The sequence below is a fragment of the Mirounga angustirostris genome, unplaced genomic scaffold (assembly GCF_029215605.1).
Source record: "Mirounga angustirostris isolate CCGP_5_RB_7025 unplaced genomic scaffold, mMirAng1.0.hap1 SCAF_7, whole genome shotgun sequence".
Classification (NCBI taxonomy): Eukaryota; Metazoa; Chordata; class Mammalia; order Carnivora; family Phocidae; genus Mirounga; species Mirounga angustirostris.
The window spans coordinates 12,336,309-12,353,119 of NW_026991715.1; the positions used below are offsets into that span (position 1 = coordinate 12,336,309).

Sequence of the window (16,811 nt, forward strand, 5' to 3'; positions counted from 1 at the left end):
GATTGCCTTGAAAAGATCTGTAGATCTCCACTCAAGAAGACAAGACTGGCCAATCTGCCTCCAAGTGGGCCAAGAAGTTCTGCTGGACACCCTGGGGCAGCTGAACAGGGCACGTCCTTCTCTCTTTCCCTAAAAAACACCAGACTTTACTGGTGAAAGGAAAGGAAGCAGGAAGCTCCTCTCTGGTGCTTGACCAAGGAAAGAGTCAGGGTGATGAAGGATAGTTGAAAGGCAGGCAGGCAGGGACAAGGGGCACCCCCCTCCCCCACCCTAAGAGGAAACCACCCTTTAAAGGATTTTACACCACCCTGGAAGGAGCCCTCCAGCCTTTCCCATGTGATACATAGGTGACAAAAACCTAATTGGATGACAGGCGCAGGGAGGGTTAATCAGATTAAAACAGCCCACCAACAAGCCCATAAAAACCCCTAGACTTAGAAATTCCGTTGGCAACCCTTTTGGGTCCCCTCCCTCCTCGGGAGCTTTGTACTATCATTTTGCTATTGCTCAATAAACCTTGCTTTGCTACCCACCACTCTGTCTGGTCCACCTCTTCATTCTTGGAAGCAGCGTGACCAAGAACTGTGAGCACTGATGAAGAAAAAAATCCTGTAACAACGGTTTGTCTGCTTGTTCATCACAGGTCTAGCCCTGCATCCGCAGTATCACAAACAGCTTTCCCTCCGCTTAACGTACCTCCAGAGCATGACGTACCCTCAGGGGCAGATGGACCCAAGAGTAAACAGAGAAATGGTCTTAGAATCTGGATGAGCACTGAGAAATGTACATAATTGTTGAATCACTATATTATACACTGTCTATACTAATATAACACTGTATGTCCATTATACGTGAATCTAAAAAAGAAAGAAATGGTCCTAGGCACCCCAGAAGCCAAAAACAACAATAACAACAACAAAAAACCCAATAGCCCACAGAAACACCCAGAATTGGGTTAGCTTCTGCTGCACTGATTTATTAGAGGAGACAGAAGATACCTTTAATAGTAATTAAAAAAATAATAATAAATAAGCCCTCACTCAAGCCTCTCTGGGCTGAACAAGCATTATTTTGAAGCTAAGTTATTCAGTGAAAACATAAAAAGGGAGGAAAGGTGAAATTGAGAATCTGATTAATGGTGTGGTGGTCAAGCAGAAGAAATCTCTCTTCTTTTTTTTAAGATTTTATTTATTTATTTGTCAGAGAGAGAGGGAGAGAGCACACAAGCAGGGGGAGCAGCAGACAGAGGGAAAAGCAAGCTCCTTGATGAGCGGGGAGCCTGATGTGGGGCTCGATCCCGGGACCCCAGGATCATGACCTGAGCCCAAGGCAGACGCTTAACCAATTGAGCCACCCAGGCGTCCCAAGCACAAGAAACATCTCAAAACAAAGAACAAAAATTCTGGTTTAAGTAAACTGAAGTCATCAACTTGAAAAGGTTTAGCAAGTCTCAGGCAGGATTAGAAAAATAATACGTCTATTCCTAGATTCTGCGGGCTAGTTTTCCGAGTTGCAAGGATAAAGAGAAATTTTACATACTTTCAGACAAAAGACAAAGTATCTGTTTGGCCCTAGACTAGGACTCCACAGCAACAAGGGAAGGCAGGAGACCATGGAGTAATATCATTGTGCACTGAAAGAAAGGAATGGGGGGCAACTAGGTGGCTCAGTCAGGGAGCCTGCTTCTCCCTCTCCCTCTGCCTCTCCCCCAGGCTTGTGCTCTCTCACTCTCTCTCTCTCTAAAATAAGTAAATAAAATCTTCAAAAATAAATAAATAAAAAGCCTGCTCTCAGCAAAGAGGCCCTTTGCCTCCCAGAGTAAAAAGAAACCTATCGATGAATATGTGATGATTTAGATGATATATCCCACACGTGTCCTAGCTGAGGAGAAGACAAAGAGCATTTCAAGCTAAGGGTAGCTCAAGGGAAGATGCAAGAGTGATAAACGATGCACTCTGAAGCACACATTGTTAATTTTTTTTTAAAAAGATTTTATTTATTTATTTATTTGAGAGAGAGCATGAGCGGGAGAAGGGGCAGAGGGAGGAGAAGGAGACCCCACCACCACCACCACACACTGAGCAAGGAACCCCACCTGGGGCTTGATCCCAAGACCTTGGAATCATGACCTGAGCCGAAAGCAGAGGCTTAAACAACTGAGCCACCCAGGCGCCCCTAAATCTTTTTATTTTATTATTTTTTTTTAAATTTTTTTTGTAATGAAAGAGAGCACATGAGAGGGGGGAGAAGCAGAGGGAGAAGCAGACTCCCTGCCGAGCAGGGAGCCCGATGCGGGACTCGATCCCGGGACTCCAGGATCATGACCTGAGCCGAAGGCAGTTGCTTAACCAACTGAGCCACCCAGGCGCCCCTAAATCTTTTTTTTATTAAGATTTTATTTATTTAGGGGCGCCTGGGTGGCTCAGTCGTTAAGCATCTGCCTTCGGCTCAGGTCATGATCCCAGGGTTCTGGGATCGAGCCCCACATTGGGCTTCCTGCTCAGTGGGAAGCCTGCTTCTCCCTCTCCCACTCCCCCTGCTTGTGTTCCCTCTCTCAATGTCTCTCTCTCTGTCAAATAAATAAATAAAATAAAATAAAAAAGACTATTTATTTATTTAGGTGGGGAGGGAGAGAGAGAGAGAGATAATCTGAAGCAGGCTCCATACCCAGCGTGGAGCCCTGATCCCACGACCCTGAGACCAAGAGTCTGAGAAAACACAATAGTAGTTACCAAAGGAGCTCAACAAGCAGCAATTTGGAGAGAGTGGGAGACAGGGAAAGATTAGCATTTGAAAGCTCGCCGCCAATGGGTAAGGAAGCAAAAACATCAGGAGGATTAGCAGAAGGGCAACAGAATCCTTAGCCTGTTTTCATATAACGGTAGAAAAATAGTTATTCTGCTATGAGCAGGAGAAAGTAGAAAATAACCTTCAGCAAAATGGAAAAGTAAGAACTTCTAAAGCGAACAACCCTTGGCCAGAAGAATGTGGAGTCTCAGTTCTATGCGCAAGAGCTCAGCTTCTGAACAGCTCAGCCCACAGCCAGGAGTCTTAGCGGGCCTCCCGCTCAAGTGTGTGAGAAAAACAGGCTGGAGGGGCAGGCACACAATTTGGAGTCAGACAAATGGTCTGGATCATAAATCTGCCACTTTGCAGCTTGCTTGGAGCCTTTGATGTCCTTATCCGTGAAATGAGATTGAAAAGCACACCCTCACCCTCCCGGGGCTGTTGTGGACAGGGTGAATGCCATTGTGAATACCCAGTGGCCGGCGGAAGTAACTGCCCTACAGCAGGGATATTGACTTTTATTATCGGTTTTATTATTTCTTGGGATGCCCCCAGCCTACAGATGCTCTGGAGTCCGGGGGTCCAGGAGGCCCCGCTGGTTAGCCAGGGGCTTTGTTTCCATTTCCTTCTTTCTTTAGTTCATTTCCTTCCTTCCTTCTTTCTTTCTTTTTTTTTTTTTAAGATTTTATTTATTTATTTGACAGAGTGAGCACAAGCAGGGGGAGCAGCAGAGGGAAAGGGAGAAGCAGGTTTCCCGCTGAGCAGGGAGTCCCATGCGGGGCTCCATCCCAGGACCCTGGGATCATGACTTGAGCTGAAGGCAGATGCTTAACCAACTGAGCCACCCTGGTGCCCCTAGCTCATTGCTATATGACTTTGCTCAGCAATTCCGAAACCACCCTCTCATGCTGAGACCCAAGGCTTCCGTAGGCTTTCACCTCCTGGCTAGGAGATAGACTGGACTGACTTTCTGGATCTCTGTTGGCTTGAATTTTTGAAATATCTTTAGATGAATTTCTTCATCAGTTTCTTTACATTTTGTGGAGTGAGGGTAAAAGGAGTAAAAGAGAGATTATTTTATGGCTATTCTGGAAAAACTATGTGAAAATTACTTTATAAAAGAGTTCTGTTTCCAGCCATTTTGGATTTCGAAGTTTAAAAAAACGAAGTTAGGTTTGACCTTCCCAGACTAATGGTGAGACCTATAAATTAAAGACAAATTAGGCGCCTGGGTGACTCAGTCGGTTGGGTAGCTGCCTTTGGCTCAGGTCCTGATCCCAATGTCCTGGATCTAGCCCCCCAGTGGGCTCTCTGCTCAGCGGGGAGAAATAAATAAATAAATAAATAAATACATAAATACATAAATAAATAAATAAAGGCAAATTATTTTCTCCCAGTTGAAACCACTGCGAATTCCTGCCAGGGTCTGGTATGGGTCAAGAAAGAGCACGCCAGAATCCAAAGTAGTTGAATTGCATTGATCTTAAAATAAATCTGGACGTTCTTTCAAATAATGGCTGAATAAAATATGCAGACAAGTTTCTATCTTGGAGGAAGAAAAGGCATAGCAAAATAAGTAGAACTAGATTTTCATGCAGTGTTAAAACCAACTTTAAAATGACTCACATGGAGATTTCTTTTTAAGATTTATTTATTTATTTATTTGAGAGACACAGAGAGAGAGACAGCAGAGGGAGGGACAGAGGAAGAGAGAATCTCAAGCAGATTCCCTGCTGTGTGTGGAGCCCAGCATGGGGCTTGATCTCAAGACCCAGAGATCATGACCTGAGCCGAAATCAAGAATCGGACGCTCAACCAACCGAGCCACCCAGGCGCCCCCATATAGCACACTTTATTTTTTTTATTTTTATTTTTTAAGATTTTATTTATTTATTTGAGAGAGAGAGAATGAGAGAGAGAGAACACCTGAGAGGGGATAGGGTCAGAGGACGAAGCAGACTCCCTGCCGAGCAGGGAGCCCGATGTGGGACTCGATCCCGGGACTCCAGATCATGACCTGAGCCGAAGGCAGTCGCTTAACCAACTGAGCCACCCAGGCGCCCTTTATAGTACACTTTAAATATATTACAATTGTATCCATCAATTATACCTTAGTAAAATTAAAAAAAAAAAATAAAGTCATTAATAAAATGGAAAAGCTAATTAAGTGAATCTGTACTTTCTTATCTGGGTAAATCACACAGAGTAGACTGTCCCTGTAAAGCATTTTCCATTCCTTCAGTGGGTGCACAGATGTCCCTCACCTCTACCTCAGTCACATTTCCCTTCAGGCTCTATTCTACTGATAACAGCTGTGCAATTCTGTTTGATAAGAGAGTTAATAGAAAGCAGGTCAGGGGCGCCTGGGTGGCTCAGTCGTTAAGCGTCTGCCTTCGGCTCAGGTCCTGATCCCAGGGTCCTGGGATGGAGCCCCACATCGGGGGGGGGGGTCCCTGCTCAGCGGGGAGCCTGCTTCTCCCTCTCCCACTCCCCCTGCTGTGTTCCCTCTCTCGCTGTGTCTCTCTCTGTCAAATAAATAAAATCTTAAAAAAAAAAAAATAGAAGGCAGGTCAGTTCACTCATTCTCTTTCCCTAAGAAGCCCCCCCAAATCAAACAAGTTTATCTTCCCAAGATATGTTTCTTCCTGACTTCTTTGTGCTAAATACATCCGCTTCCTTCTCCCCGGAGCCTGGTGAAGAGTTCAGTCACCTCATTACTTGCTTCCGCCAGCCAGTCCACAACTAAGTCTGAGGATTCAGCCTGAGAATTGGCTCCTCTATCCATTGTCTCTTGTCTGTTTCCACGGCCAACTCCTTATCCAGACCTCCCAGGCAAGACTCCTGCAGGGTCCTCTAAAATGGCCTTACCGCCTTCTTCGCTTCCCTCCTTCCCCCAACCCACTCACACCAAGAACCAGGTCAAATTTCCTAATACCCTGATCACATAACTATTCGTTTTGGATCACTCTCCATTGCTTTGAGAATTAAGCCCAAAGTCCTCAGCCTTTGTCTTCTGCTCCTTCCCTCAGCCTTCCACTCCCACCCTGCCCTGTAGTCCAATTGGATCCACGATTTTCCTAAATGGTCAAGTAAATGTATGCAACTCGGAATGTTGTGAGACTTGTCCTCTCTCTAATATACTATCCTCCATGTCTACCTGTAAAACTCCTACCCATCCTTGGGACAGAAGACCTCCCCATTCTCAATTTCCAAAGTGCTTGGTTTATATCTGTCATGACATCATTCTTATTAGTTCGATATTTTTCGTGTGTATGTGGTCAGGATGGGAGCTGTATTCTGTCTGGATTTCCTGCAACTTCTCACACAACGTCTGGCACCTAAGAGGGGCCGATAGATGTCTGTTGAATAAGTGAATCAATGAATTCATTTGTTGAATTGGGTTTTGCCAAAGCAGGCTTTCTTTCTGCAATTTATTTAATCACACGTTTAGTTTCTTAATAGAGTTCCCTGAAATTTGGGCAAAGTTTATTGCATCATAAAGTTTTAATTATATATAAGCAGGGTTTTTTTAACATATGGGTGGTAGCTATCTATATTTTTTTTATCTTGGTGGAAATCCAAACAGCCAACGTAGGGGCCACCTATGATGCTAGATGTCCTACTGGCCAGGACATGATCAGAGTGGTGTGGGCACCAGTTAGCCCAGAAGTCAGGTCAGTGCTTATGGCTGTTGGGCTGTGTTCTGCAGAGAAGGTGTTTGATGGGGAGGACAAAGCACTTCCCAGCTCTGGGGCAGGGGCCATTTGTGTCCTTCCAACGTGTCCAGAGATAGCAGATAATTCTTTGCATCGTACTGTCCTGATTTCTACACATGAATGGGAAGGATACCTACCGATCCTTCAATTCATGGAAGTCATTCACTCCTTCAGTCCTTCATTCCCTCTGGCCAAAGAACTTCGTCTGCTCCCGCCACCTCACAGGTGCCTCAGCCTCTCTGGTAGCACGTTACTGTGGCTGAACGTGATCACTGCTGCCTAACCTGGGAGGAGGTCTCCCTTGTTTGCTGCCCTCGTTGCTGGAGTGATAGCGCGGTGTCCTGGGACAGAGAGAAAGAACTCAGAGGGATTATCTTATCTTGTTTTGAGACGATAGGATGCCTCTCAGAGTGGAACTGTACCTTTTTAAATGCCCTGGCGGTCCACTGCTCACCGGCTGTTGCCTTTGTCCACACCACAACTTGAGGGGGTTCATCAGGGACATCACTGTGATGGGGGTAACATGGAGGGATAGCAGTAACTCTGCTGGAGACTGAGCAGAATCGGATGGACCATTGTCCTCTGATGAGTAGGCTTAAGTGACTCTTGAGTTGGCTCCCTGGTGATCACTGGTGGTCACAATGCCCATGTCACCCACTCTTGCCTCTGGATCTAAATACAACACGCTTCCCAGAAGTGAATCCTTTCTCCTCAGCTTAATAAAAATTGGGTATGGCATGGGACCAAAAGAAAAAAAATCCCACAAAGAAGGATTTGTGCCGTAGAATCTATTCAGGGTTTCTGGAATCATAGACACCAGAGATCAAAAGGACTCTTTAAAGACCTTTTTAAGTCCTATGGATTAAAAAAAAAAAAAATCAGCAGTGAGTTCTCTCCCCATACCAAATAAAACCATTCCTAGAATTCCAAGATATAAAGTAAAATTTCAAAGCCAAGCTGGTTTGGTTGCTGGAGGAGTTGGGTGTTGTTTTGTTTTGTTTTTAAAGATTTTATTTATTTATGTGAGAGAGCAGAGTGAGAGAGAGAGAGAGAGCACACAAGTGGGTAAGAGGGGAGGGGCAGAGGGAGAGGGAGAAGCAGACTGCCCGCTGAGCAGGGAGCCCCATGTGGGGCTGGATCCCAGGACCCCGGGATCATGACCTGAGCTGAAGGCAGACGCTTAACTGACTGAGCCACCCTGGCGCCCCAGAGTTGTGTGTTGTGTGTGTGTGTGTGTGTGTGTGTGTGTTACAGGGAGGAGGCTAATCCCAGACTCCCAGCCTATCTTTCGCCCCTCATTAAATCTTTAAATCCCTCGTTAAATTAAGTCTGGGGAGGTGCACCTGGGTGGCTTAGTTGGTTGAGCATCCAACTCTTGATTTCAGCTTGGGTCATGATCTTGGGGTCATGAGATCAAGCCCACATTGGGCTCCTTGCTCAGCACTGAGTCTGCTTGGGTTCTCTCTCTCCCTCTGCCCCTCCCCCCACTCACACACTCAATAAATACATACATACGTAAATAAATACATAAATAAAATCTTTAAAAATAAATTAATTAAGTCTGGGGGAAATCCAGGGATCCTACGGTTCTATGGAGCTCAGTATGAAAAAATTCCTTTAATCGAAAGAGGGGGAAACCAAGGCCTGAAGAACTTAGAAGCCAATATCCCAGTACAAGCTGGTAGCAGAGCAAAGTCAGAACCCAGCTCCTGACTAAGTGTTCTTTCCGTTCCTCCCAGAACAGATCTGTGTTTGGCATAAGCTGGGAAGGCAAGTCAAAGGAGATACAAGCTTCAGAAGAGTGACTAAGAAATGGTCAGAAACGACAGCCTCACCTTCAACTTGGCAAAAAAAGGTCGTTGGTACAAGAGGGCATTTTCCAGCTCTGGTACCACTGATTTTTACTTCTATGGCCTGGCTGGCTTCCAGAGCTCTCCCTCTTTGTGCAGTGAGTCGGGAAACCAAGTGACGAGGACATTCCAGTGTGGGCTGTCAGGATGAAAGGAGATTATCTTCTCTTTCAAACCGGTATCACTCTCAAATGGAAACAGCCCTAAGAGACTACTATTAGCAACCAAAAACAGTCTAACCACCATCCTGCTATGGTTCTGTGACTGCACTCCAGGCTGGCATCCCTCTCTGGCATCTCCCCTGTGGGCTCTGGGAGTGAGACAAAGAAGAAGGGAAGAGAAAAAAAAAATGGGCAGCAGCTGTTGTTACCAAGGGTGAGGGAGAGCAAACTTCTGCCTCAAAGACTCATAGAACAGCAGTTGGCACATAAACACATGAAGGTTCAGCATCCAGAATCATAGTCATTTGAAACATCCCACAACGCTGGCATGACAGGAAGAATTAGGAGACCCCATTTTATTTTATTTTTATTTTTATTATTTTTTTAAATTTTATTTATTTGACAGAGTGAGAGCACAAGCAGGGGGAGGGGCAGAAGGAGAGGGAGAAGCAGGCGTCCCGCCGAGCAGGGAGCCCGATGCGGGGCTTGATCCCAGGACCCTGGGACCATGACCTGAGCCAAAGGCAGACGCTTAACCCACTGAGCCACCCAGGCGCCCCCAGGAGACCCCATTTTAATGTCATATGATTTTCAGTTCCTGCTTCATAAATCTTCTGCTACCATCCTCCCTGTGGATTACGCTATTGGGGAAAAAAAAAATAGTAACATGTAATCCTCTCTAATTTTTTTCATTTAATGTCAATTTTCATGGGTCATGTTTGTCTTTGATCAAACACTTAATTATGTATCTGCCTGAGCTGGAACTTACTCATTCTCATTTTGTGGGGTGTTCTGTGTCAGTTTCTTATAGTATCATTTCCTCAAGTGTGATATACAGCCACTGATATGTGAGAAATTATTTTAAATGGCACACGGACAATTTTTAATAGTTGAGTGCTTATTTTAATGTATATTGGAATAAATATATAATTAGCCCATAGAATCCCTGATTTCATGGGAGTGTTTGCTTAGAACAAAGCTAAAGTAGAAAAACTTAAGAAATATAATATTTCATAGTAATCTGACTGAGAGGTATGACAGTCACGCTCCCACGTGGAAGTTGCTCTGGGGAGCTAGCCCTGTTGCTGTTTTTCCCCACCCCTAATTCTGCTAGCAGGAGGAGGGAGTGGTCTGATTGGTGAGCTGGGAAAAGGAACTGGGCATGCCCACTGAGCCCCTTTCTCAGCGTTAGAAAGGCTTCCCTGCCTTGCAACAAGGGGTCTACGTGGCTCGGCTCGGGGTTGGGGGGATGGAAGTGGGGAGGAGGTCTACAATTATTCTGCTGGGCCAGTACCTAGGGGTGAGTGACCTTGTCTAATTGAGGAGCGAGATATTAGCAAACCCACTTGGCCGTGGTTTTCAAGCCATATTTACCAATGAACATACCAGTAACAAAATTGGTATTTTCCAACTCTGTATGTCTGACTCCTAAGAATATCTCTGGACTGGTCCAAACTCAGGGCCCCTGAAACTCCCACATTGTGTGCAGCCATGAAAGGAATCTCAGAAATAGGGGAGTATAAATTCTATGAAGAAAATAAATATGGATTCAGTCACTATCTGTGTATCCAATCTACTAGCATGTTCTAGGAATTACGGCTGGGTAACAAGTTACCCCAAAATGTCATGGTGTAAAGCAGCTTTTTGTGATGCTCATAATTATGAGGGTCACGGATTCCAACAGGGCACAGAGGGGGTGCTTTTTCTTTGCTCTATGGTACCAAGAATCATCTGGAAGCTCAATCACTGACATAGCTCATAGTTTATGCTGGCTATTGGGGGGGGAGGGACTCAATTCCTGTTCACCTGGGCATCTCCATGTGGTCTTTCTGCATGGGCTGCTTTGAGCTTCCTTGAAGCATGGTGGATGGCTTCCAAGAGTGAGTGTGTTGAGAGAGTGCGCAAGCAAGCAAGTAGAGAGGGTATTCTAGCTTTGGAAATCATGTGGGGTATCACTTCCGCCACATTCTGTTCATTCACAAGCCCTACCTCCGTTTGGGGAGGGGAAATAGGAATACGTTCTGGAAGAGCATGTGGGCCCCCAAATTTTGCTGTAGCCATTTTGGAAAGCACAATCAGCCACACAGAGTGGCAGGGGATAAGAGAAACTGTCTTCCTCTTACTAAATGTGTCTAACTGGGGCGCCTGGGTGGTTCAGTTGGTTAAGCGTCTGACTCTTGGTTTCGGCTCTGGTTGTGATCTCAGGGTCCTGAGATTGGGCTCTGTGCTCAGCTCCCCATGGGGTCTACTTGGGATTCTCTCTCCCTCTGCCCCTCCTGGTCATGTGCTCTCTTTCTCGCTCTAAAATAAATTTAAAAATAAATCTTTAAAAAAAAATTTTCTATAACTGTGGTAAGAATATGCTACAACTCTGCCATTGTTTGTGGTATTGTGGATCTGTATAGCCATTCCTCTGTCAGTCTACTCTGAATTGTTGATCAACTCTGAAGAAAGCCTGTCCTTCAGGATGGACATGAGAAAGGGTGGGGAGCCACCAAGGTGGGTGACTGGGATAAAAGAGAGAATAAGGCATTCAAAACACCACTGTAGTATGGTAGAGAATATGATGGCATTTGGTCCATAGAGACAGGCTGGAGTGTAGACAAAGAATTCAGAGATATGTGTGGAATTGCCCCCAGCACTGGAGTGAAGTTACGGTGGGATCTGGATCTGCATATTGAAAAACTTTGTGTTATTTATATCTTTTTTTAATCATGTATTTTGGCCAATATTTTGTTCTGAAAAATTAAAAACATATAGCCTAAAGCAATTCAGCCTTTTTTAATAATTAGAGTTCTGTATTTGTTTCAAATTTAAAATTTATTTGAGTATGAGTTGACTTCTTTTAGTATTGAGATAATTCCATGCTCAAGAGATCTAAGGAGAGTAGCTTGATCCTTGCTCAGGCCAAAGTGCTGAAGAGGGGGAGAAGCATTCCCTGGGGCCAGGCTGGGAGGTGGCAGCAGGAATTGGGGTGGAAAAGTCTCAGAAGAAGGTGGGACCCAGAGACAGAGGATGACAGCTGCTTGGCCAGGTGGCCTTCCTCACCAGGAGATGCTGCTCAGGCTGTAAGCCCACAGAAGCTCTCAAAGGCCTGCAACCATAACCTTAGATAATCACATTTCTATTAATATTCTCATGAAGAAGATTCCAGACCCCACCAGCATGATCTCAGACTCTAGTCTTTGCAAAGCAATCCCCAGGCACGTTGAAGAATGTGCAGGACGTGGGGCACCTGGGTGGCACAGTCAGTTAAGTGTCCGAATCTTGGTTTTGGCTCAGGTCATGATCTCGGGGTTCTGGGATCAAGCCCCGCATCCGGCTCTGTGTTTAACATGGAGTCTGCTTGAGACTCTCTCTCTCTCCCTTTCCCTCTGCCCTTCCCAGGTGCTGTCTGTCTGTGTCTGTCTCTCTCACTTTCAAATAAATAAATCTTAGAAAAAAAAAAAAGGGATGTGCAGGATGCTGTCTCATGCATGTGCAACAAGCCCTCTTTGTTCTTCTTGCTGTCTTGCTTAATGTTGTTGCCAGTGATTCTTGGGGATGACGCGTCCTTGGACTCATCACTGTGTCCCCAACTCTGGCCTCAGAGAGGAGATATCAAGCCCTTTTGGGAGTCCAACTCGAACCTTCCCTCGATCGCTCACAGCCCCGCAATGACTAAGTAGAAATGAAGACATCTCTGAGGGGTTGGGTACAATGAAATGAACTCTGTATAATGCAGAGCCTCATAGTCCTGCTTGATGTGGCTTCTCTGAGAGCTCAGATGTGCTCTGGGATCCCCCAAAGGGCTGCCTCCTGCTTCCACCTGGAGGGAATCGCCCTGCCCCCACTACAAAAATCCTAGACTGGCATCACATTTTGCAACGTCTGCTGGGGAAAAGGAAGGAGTTTCCACCCCCTTCTCATAGCCCACCTCCTCTTTGCTTCAGCCAGAATCCGCCTCTTCCCAGAATGACTGAGAGGAAAGGCTGCCCCAGCTTGTCCCCCACCCCCTGCCTCCAGATGTGAGTGGCCAGAGACACTCACAACAGCAAATGGCCCAACGGCAATACCTTACTCAACAGGTCTTGATCACCACCGACAGAAGGTCACCTGCATGATTGTTCTAAGCCGGTCCTTCCCAAGTCTCTTCTGCAGAGGAAGGGGACCATGAAGCTATCTCGTGTCTCCCACCAGTCTCTTCAACTAGTCTTCTGTGGGCCCCAGCTTGACCACACACACCACCCATACAGAGAAAAGATCCACTTATTCCAAAGTAACGACAAAGTCCGTGGAGACATACATCCTATTCATATGATCGCCCAGAGCACTTAGCTTATTTATTTCAACATCTGTATAGAGACGAACAGTGGCATCTCAGGGTTCCCAAAAGAAAGGGGTGGGGTCTCCTTGGTTCCTCGGTTTATATTTATGTTATTCAAAGACTGTGACATATTTTTCCAAGAACAAAGAGTTCGTTTTTCCCAAAAGTCATTCAGAAAGGGCTTACAACTTTGTTTTTTTGTTTAAGGATTTTATTTATTTGAGAGAGAGAGAGAGAGCACAAGCAGGGAGGAGGGGTAGAGGGGGAAGCAAGCTCCCTGCTGAGCAGGGAGCCCAATGCGTGGCTCGATCCCAGGACCCTGTGATCATGATCTGAGCCAAAGGCAGATGCTTAACCCACTGAGCCACCCAGGCGCCCAATGGCTTACAACTTTAAATCATACTTTTTCCCAATTTTTTTGTCATCAAAGTTCTAAAAAATCCCAGGGCATTCCGTAACATTTATTCATCTCCTACCTGAGAAAAATTGGAAGGCTTCCATGTGTCACACGTTTATAGGAAGTATTTAACCATTGTGGTTATTTGTGGATGATGATGATGTGCATTTGGAACCTCTGGCAAGTGCCTGCTGCCTGCCAAGGACCAAGAATGACTATTTTATGAGCTGCCATAATGCAAAATGCACACTTGCAGAAGGAAGCCAAAGTGCATCTCTTAGCTCCACAGCTTGCAGGGGCTTACCTGATCCCTGAGTGACACCATCCTCTATTCTTTTTTTTTTTTTTTATGTTATGCTAATCACCATACAGTACATCATTAGTTTTTGATGTAGTGTTCCATGATTCATTATTTGCGTATAACACCCAGTGCTCCATGAAGAACTTGCCTTCTTTAATACCCATCACCAGACTAACCCATCCTCCCACCCCCCTCCCCTCTGGAACCCTCAGTTTGTTTTTCGGAGTCCATCGTCTCTCATGGCTCATCTCCCCCTCTGATTTCCCCCCTTCATTCTTCCCCTCCTGCTATCTTTTTCTTCTTCTTCTTTTTTTTAACATATAATGCATTATTTGTTTCAGAGGTACAGGTCTGTGATTCAACAGTCTTATACAATTCACAGCACTCACCATAGCACATACCCTCCCCAATGTCTATTACCCAGCCACCTCATCCCTCCCACCCCCCACCACTCCAGCAACCCTCAGTCTGTTTCCTGAGATTTAGAATTCCTCATATCAGTGAGGTCATATGATACATGTCTTTCTCTGATTGACTTATTTCACTCAGCATAATACCCTCCAGTTCCATCCACATCATTGCAAATGGCAAGATTTCATTCCTTTTGATGGCTGCGTAATATTCCATTGTGTATATATACCACATCTTCTTTATCCATTCATCTGTCGATGGACATCTTGGCTCTTTCCACACTTTGGCTATTGTGGACATTGCTGCTATAAACATCGGGGTGCATGTACCCCTTCGGATCATCCTCTATTCTTATACTATCTGTCTGCACTCTTTTGCTCATGACTTGAACTTTTTCTGGATTAAAAACTGAGGTGTTCTTAGCAGATTCTTACCCTGGGGTCCAGTGCAGTGCAAGTCAATGAATCTGATCCCAGTTTAGAGAAAATTCCTTTTTGATTCAGCATTCGGTTCAATAGCCAAGATCTTAGCTAACATTGAAAGCTGTATTATTTTATTTTTTTATAGATCAAATGAATTCCAACTCTTGGCCAATATCCTACCAGGCTTTTAATTTTTATTGGAGGGAGCTCCCTTCCCTCTCAGGATGACAGAAGAATTCAAGAATGTGAATGCTGATGGACTAAGTATCTCTAGGCTTCAGTTCATCTTGGTTGTCACTGATAGGCTTATTGCTTAAATCTGTATAGTCCCAGGAATGATCCTGCTTTGTGCCATGGCTGGAGACACTAGTTCCTAGAGTCTGGCCTTCTTAGGTGCACCACAGACCTACTCTTTTTTGAAATACTTCTAGGGAATGAAGCACAGGTCCTACCCCTGTAAAGAAACCACATCTTTTTTTTTTTTTTTTAATGGGAAGATATTTGCAAATGACATATCTTTTTTTTTAATTTTCTTATTATTAACATATAATGTATTATTTGTTTCAGGGGTACAGGTCTGTGATTCATTAGTTTTATGCCATACACAGCGCTCACCATAGCACATACCCTCCCCAATGTCCATCACCCAGCTACTCCATCCCTCCCCTCCAGCAACCCTCAGCTTGTTTCCTGAGATTAAGAATCTCTTATGGTCTGTCTCCCTCTCTGGTTTCATCTTGTTTCATTTTTCCCTCCCGTCCCCTATGATCCTCTGCCTTGTTTCTCAAATTCCTCATATCAGTGAGATCATATAACTGTCTTTCTCTGATTGACTTATTTCACTTAGCATAATACCCTCTAGGTCTATCCACACCATCGCAAATGGAAAGATTTCATTTTTTTTGATGGCGGCATAATATTCCATTGTATGTATGAACCACATCTTCTTTATCCATTCATCTGTCAATGGACTTCTGGGCTCTTTCCATATTTGGCTATTGTGGACATTGCTGCTATAAACATTGGGGTGCAGGTGCCCCTTCGGATCACTACACTTGTATCTTTGGGGTAAATACCCAGTAGTGCAATTCCTGGGTCATAGGGTAGCTCTATTTTCAACTTTTTGAGGAACCTCCAAACTGTTTTCCAGAGAACCACATCCTTTCCATTCAGCTACCAGCCATAAAGCACTTCTAAAGAGCCTGCCTCCCCAGCCTACTCTACCCTTGAACACCCACCATCATCTCTTCAATCGGTTTAGGCTTTAGGGGGAGAAAAAGGCCAAGAGGAGAGGTTGTTCAGAAGCTACTTCTTTAGCCCCTGAGGCAAGAGTTTTCAAAGGCAACTGCTTTCTTGGAATGAGGGAGGTAAAATACAATCAGAAAACAAAACAAAACAAAACAGTGCCTGGTATTCTTTCTGATTTCTCTAAAGTAGCATAAGTAAGACACAAATTAATATTCTAAAAAAAATTGTCTTGCTACAACTCAATACAAGAAGAACAAGCTGGGGTCCACTGAATAAGGCTCTGCCTTAGGGGCTGTCCAGCCCTCAGGAGCCTTTTATCTGGTAGTAGATCAAACACAAATTCCTGTAGCAGAGCTGAACGTTCAACAGCTACCAGAAAGTGAAAGTGAAATTCTATGGAATCCCAGAAATGGAGAGATTCCCTCCCATGGGGGGACCTTCTGGAAGACATGATCCTTGAACAGGGGAGTATCAACTTGGAGAGGAGTTGCTATTTCTCCCAGAAGGCAGGGTACTGGGGCAAGGTGCATTTTAGGCAAGGGACAGGAGAACAAAGCCAGTGAGGTAGGAAGGTGTGATCTGGCCAAAACTCAGGGATGCCTGAGATCTGAATGGAAGGCTCGGTTCTATTGTGGGTGGGTGAGAGGCAAGTGTGGTCACAACAGGAGCTGGGATGTGTTCCTTCTCTTTCTTCTTTCTTTCTATTTCTTTCTCTTTCTTTCTTTCTTTCTTTCTTTCTTTCTTTCTTCTTTCTTTTTTTCTTTCTTTCTTTCTTTCTTTCTTTCTTTCTTTTTAAAAGATTTTATTTATTTAACAGAGAGAGTGAGCACAAGTGGGGGAGCAGCAGAGGGAGAGGGAGAAGCAGACTCCCCACTGAGCAAGGAGCCCGATGTAGGGCTTGATCCCAGGACCCTGAGATCATGGCCTGAGCTGAAGGCAGACATGTTTCTAAGAGCCTTATTGCAGTCCTAGTTTGGGAATGAATATTCCCAAAGAACATTGAACATTCCAATGAACATTCCCAAGAGTGCTTTGACCAATTCACAATGGCAGTATAAAGACTCGCAGCTCCTCCGCCTTATTTTATGTAGACTGGGGAGTAGATGGGATAGGGTTGCTGCTAGGACAGCAGGATCTGCCAACACCGGACAAGCTTTGAACAGAAATGCCTGACCCCAACGTCTTAGTGACTTGTGTCTGTCCTCTTTAGAA

At 44.9% G+C, this 16,811-nt stretch overlaps 1 long non-coding RNA gene across 2 annotated transcripts in view; it reads right to left on the reverse strand.

The window, feature by feature from the left end:
• Positions 1–16,811, reverse strand: part of LOC135365335 (uncharacterized) — a 38,026-nt gene that overhangs the window by 17,441 nt on the left and 3,774 nt on the right. For both annotated transcript variants that reach the window (XR_010412955.1, XR_010412956.1), the window contains 3 exons: positions 8,339–8,663; positions 6,926–7,358; positions 6,641–6,844 (listed from right to left, as the gene is read on the reverse strand). This is a non-coding gene — a long non-coding RNA (uncharacterized LOC135365335). The remainder of the gene's footprint in view (positions 1–6,640; positions 6,845–6,925; positions 7,359–8,338; positions 8,664–16,811) is intronic.